At 37.1% G+C, this 5,503-nt stretch overlaps 1 pseudogene; it reads right to left on the bottom strand.

Moving 5' to 3' along the window:
- Window positions 1–4,312: 4,312 nt before the first annotated feature.
- LOC126177876 (5S ribosomal RNA) lies at window positions 4,313–4,429 on the bottom strand (annotated as a pseudogene).
- Between the last annotated feature and the right edge of the window lie 1,074 nt (window positions 4,430–5,503).

The raw sequence follows: 5,503 nt of genomic DNA, 5'->3' as shown, positions 1-5,503 counted from the left end.
CTCACCTCTACTGCTACGCAAAATCAACAGGTGTTAATCACACAGAAAATGCCTGGCACTAATTATCGCAGAGGATCAAACATAGCAATTTTTGAGTGGCTTCAGTTGGATATTATGTGCCCGAAAAAACTCATGAACTCTCTATCTTGATAAATTGAGGCTGTTACCAAAGCTGGAGCGTTGTTACGCGGTACATCAAATTACAGTCGCGCTGTGAAAGTTGTTACTGTATGAGAGTTAGAACGACAATAGCGACCCTAGCGGCGAGAAAACCAGCCATAAGATTAATGGTTAGTGTTTATTATTTTTAACGAAATAGTTATTAAGCTTTTGCGTTCCAAGCATAACCAATTATCAAGAGGCACGAATCACCGTGAAATAAATGTAAAACAGCCTAATCTCACTTATTCATGAAGAAATACTTTCAACTATGTGTACAACTGCGGCTTACTCCGCTGAAAGCAAGAAAATATGTGTTTATATTTCACGCATGAGGAGTATGTGTTTCTGTTTTAAGTGTTCTTATAATGTCAGGCACTTCTCTTGATGTGTAATAATCTTGTGTGGAATCTTAAAAATTCTTACACTTTGTTCGACTTTCTAGTACACGACTTTAACTGATTCTGTTTCAAAAACAAATGTGTTGAAGATTCGTGTCGTTTGTGGAATTTTTGAGTTGGTAACTTTTGTGTTAGAAAACAGTTCTGTTGCTTTTGACGTTTTATTATTACGTCTGTATGATTTCCCCTCAAGCAACATTTGTGCTGGCTTACTTGGTACGTTAAATAATGTAGGCATTGCATTGCAGACAAATTTCTTACATTACGCATTCACTGATTTGACTGTATATGAAGCGAACAAAAGTTCACGTTGCTGAGGAAATATACGACGTCTTTCTGCATAAGGTCAGGTCTCTTGTTCTTTACTAACTCTTTTCTGTTCTTAAAAAAGTTACATTCTTCAGTAAATATCTGTTTGTTACAAGAGAATCATAAATAAAGTCTCGTGTAATGTATCGCTTCTTACCACCCACGGCCGTTAGCAAAACTAGCGCTGTGTTTTTGGAAATGGGGATGGGGGGGGAGGGGGGAGAAGGAGTGCTGCATGATCATAGTCAATACTTCGTTTGGACTATTTTTGCAGAAAGATAAAATCTTCAAATAAACAGTTTTTCTGATGAATTTACGTGGTCCATATCCAGTGTTTGTTTCATTCTGTTCAGTCTGAAAAATTTTCACTCTTTGGGGCCTGTCAGTGTCTGTATACGTTTTTGAATATACATCATACTTCTGAGCGATAAGTTAATAATTCTTACGTTCGGCATTTTTCTACAAATTGGTACTCTAAAAAATCAAGATTTACTGTCTCACTTTTGTCTCTTTCTATGAACTGCTAGATTCATTCAAAAGCGGTACAGAATCTTTTGTTCATTTTTTAAGTACATGCAATTTTCAAAACATAGACACTAAAATATATTTTCAGAATTAATTTTATGCGCTTATTTCAATTTTCTGTTCATGAGTGATAAACATTTAACTTATAATTCATTCAAAGTTAATATCAAAAACATCGCAGATTCCAGTTACAATGCTGTGGAATTCCAACCTCGATAAAGTTCATCGCGTGCGAGATGATTACAAATATACGGCGAACGCGCTATATGGTAACGTGTCTCATTATCTCGCGTGGTGTTTGCAATTTTTCATCTACTTTTATTAAGATGAGTGAACATGGTAATTCAATTACTTGATACAGTTAAGTAGATCAATTATCACTGGTTGTCGTTGAAACTTTTTTCCTAATGATAAAAGGTTTTCTGATGTATTTTTTTGGTGCTGATGCCAGGTAAAGTATTTAGAATGTTCGGTCACATGCAGTTGCGACACAAATTGAGAATTTCTTTGAAGCATGAAAAATGTAAGTATGTAATCATTATAATAACGCCAGTATTGTTTTGGAAAGGTTTGCAATGCAACCTACGAAAAAAATATTTCATTGTATAGTCTATAATAGAGCTTCTTATATATTTCTGTAATATTGTAATGTCGACGCCTACATTTACATTTTACATATCGTTTTTCAAGCAAACTTCAGCAACGGCTGACAAGTGGACTGGTGCCTGTTATTGCAAATTTGGTGGCTTCAGGAAGTTATATTATTTCTTCTGACCATTTCTGTTACATACGTGGGCAATCTTGTAGGGAAAAAGCAGCAGCGGAAAATCTCAGACTTTGTCGAAGAAATGTATTTTGCTCACTTTGGCGTGAAGGTTGGTGATCAGACAAACAATCGGCCCCACATCGAGTGTGTTCAAGCTCCGAGGAAGAATTCCGCATAAGATCTAAAAGTAAGGCGATGTATTGCCGTTTTGAGTGCCAGTGATACGGAAGGAATCTCGAAATCGTAATGATTGTCAGTTTCCTATTAAATAAATATTTTAATCTGAAAAGCTTTTAATCCCCTGACCGCAATTTTTATTATACAATTATAACTCGATTACTAGTTTCGGTTGCTTTCATCAACCGTCTTCAGATCTGTAAAGAATTATACGAAAAGTAGCCTAAGAAAATTTTGTACAGTAAAGCAGGATACAAAACAATGTGTAGCAGCTGAACAAGGTATATAATGAGAGCCAACTCCAATAGTAAAAGTAAACATGGAACAAATACACTTAACAGTTCAAAAAATGTGTGTGAAATCTTATGGGACTTAACTGCTAAGGTTATCAGTCCATAAGGTTACACACTACTTAACTTAAATTATCCTAAGGACAAACACACACACACCCATGCCCGAGGGAGGACTCGAACCTCCGCCGGGACCAGACTCACAGTCCATGACTGCAGCGCCAGACCTCTCGGCTAATCCCGCGCGGCTCACTTAACACTGTTGTATAAATAATATGTTACTGCTTTTAAGATGACATACCTTTCAAGTCGTAATAAAGAGTTAAATATGCACTGAAAAACATCATCATTAGCTGTTATCGCGCAATGACATGCGTTCCTAGTATATATCAACAAGACTGTAACAGTTCTAGTTAAAAGCTTCATCGTGAGCTAGCCAGGCAGTAAACCTGCCGAAAAAATTGAAGACCAAAAGTATTCACAGTCTTTAGCTAAATTCGAGTAAATCGTAAAATAATAATAATAAAAAGGCAATGGGATTAAAATTACAATGAAGGGAAGCTGTGTTATTAAAAATAACTTTAAAAAATAAAAATAAAAAGTGGATAAAGTTAAAATTACGAGACAAGGAAGCGGCCTTGTGCAGTCAACTGGTATCTTGAGGGATTGTGGTATATTATTCATATTTTTAGCGCTACGCTGTAGTCTGATGTTTTTTATCATTTGACAATTACGTATGATTTGTTTCTGGCATGTTGCCAATTAACTACATAACACAAGATTCTCTGTCTCATAATTTTAAATTCATTCCCTCATAATTTTTATTATTTTAAAATTGACTTCAATTTAGTTATAAGTCTTTAAAGATGTTTGGTATTAAATTTTTTCGACGGGTTGATAACCTTGTTCGCTAACAATGTAACTTTCAGCTACATACTGTCATGGTCTTCATGGTCCATAATGTGAATGCATGTCATGTCTACAACTGATTTTTTTCAATGTATATTCAACTCTTTTTTACGATTTGAATGGTATGTCATCTTAAAGCCAGTAACATATTGGTTATAAAACAATGTTAAGTAAATCTGTTACACGTCCACTTTAACTATTGGAGATGACTCTCCTTATATGCACTACAAGACAAAAAAACCACACACACACACACAACAATGGAATTATCCGAATGGAGAAGTGATGTACATATCCAGACAAAGAAATGATTCAGTAGAAACTCCCGCCACGTGCGGGTGAGCAGTATCTTGCTAAAATATAAGCCCAGGATGGCTTGCAATAAAGGGCAACAAAACGGGGCGTAGAATATCGTCGAGATACCGCCGTGCTGTAACAGTGCTGAGGATGACAACCAAAGGGGTCCTGCTATGAAAGGAAATGAGACCCTCGACTACGTCACTTCTAGTGTGTACATGCTCAGCACATCTACGAATTTCTGTCCCCTTCGGATAATTCTTTCGTAGTAGTAGTAGCACTCCGTCTTCATCCCACAAGTGGCCCATCGGGACCATCCGACCGCCGTATCGTCCTCAGTTGAGGATGCGGATAGGAGGGACGTGTGGTCAGCACACCGCTCTCCTGGTCGTTATGATGGTTTTCTATGACCGGAGCCGTTACTAATCGGTCGAGTAGCTCCTCAATTGGCATCACGAGGCTGAGTGCACCCCGAAAAGTAGCAACAGCGCATGGTGGCTGAATGGTCACCCATCCAAGTGCCGGCCACGCCCGACAGCGCTTAACTTCGGTGATCTCACGGGAACCGGTGTATCCACTGCGGCAAGGCCGTTGCCCGTAATTCTTTCGTGATGTGTCTTTTTTTTTCTTAGAGAGTATTTCGTTCAACTGTTATACATTGTTTTCTTAAGCTTGTTTTCCTTACTTGTTTCCTGATCTGAAGGTGGTTGTAGAAAGCTCTCGATCTAGTTATTATGCTTTAATTGTATAATGAACATTGCACACAAGGCATTAAATGTTTTCTTTCTTTTTTCTTGAGAAATTACATTGATGCCGCCGTCTCTTCCCTGACAGTCTCAGGCTTCACTAATTGTTAGTTTTGTTCGTGTAACGTAGGACGACACTACTTTAAAACTTAAAACAAAATCTGTGATTCGAACATCCAATCTTCGTTGCGTCCTGTTATTCCGGTACTCATTGTCTATATGACGTGGTTCCACTTACAGGGAACGATACGAAAGGCAGTTCTGATGAACATGAACTCGAGGACGGCTGTGAACTACAATTGTTTTCACAATTCGAATTGTTCGATATTACCTGTCACTCTTGAAAGACGCTGCGCAGCTGTTAGCCTCTAGACTGCAGGAAAAGAACTAGCTGACCTCTGGAACATTTTTCTCTTGGTTCAGAAACAGAATAATAGATTTCTTTCAGTACTTTTCTCATGACTATGACCTTTTGTGCTACTCTGATGTTTCTGATCTGACGCAAAAAATTTCAGCTTCTACTTCACTGAAAATTTGGCATTATGGAACGATTTATTAAAGCCGCACCAAAAGATGGTGAAACTTTCATGTATGTGGCAAGAACGTAGCTGCAGTTATCGTCTCTGACTTGTGGAATCGAATGGAAGACCGAACAGTTAAAGATAAATAAAATTCAATTTAAAAATTATCTTGGATATACTTCAAACAAGTTGTAACACTTATAACGATTAGAAGTAGCTTTATATTATATAACTAAGTATCTGCAATTAAGGAGTGTGAATTCTTTGCTATTTATGGTCCTTGATTTGGGACAGGAAAATTAGAGCTTTGTAATGTATATATGAAAAAAGCAAAATGATTTGTTAAAATGCTAAATTATTATAATGTGAGTATGTCTATAAAAATAAAATGTTTATTGAAAGC

This window comes from Schistocerca cancellata, chromosome 3 (genome assembly GCF_023864275.1).
Source record: "Schistocerca cancellata isolate TAMUIC-IGC-003103 chromosome 3, iqSchCanc2.1, whole genome shotgun sequence".
In the NCBI taxonomy this organism is placed as follows: domain Eukaryota; kingdom Metazoa; phylum Arthropoda; class Insecta; order Orthoptera; family Acrididae; genus Schistocerca; species Schistocerca cancellata.
This window is presented reverse-complemented; position numbering and strand designations above follow the sequence as displayed.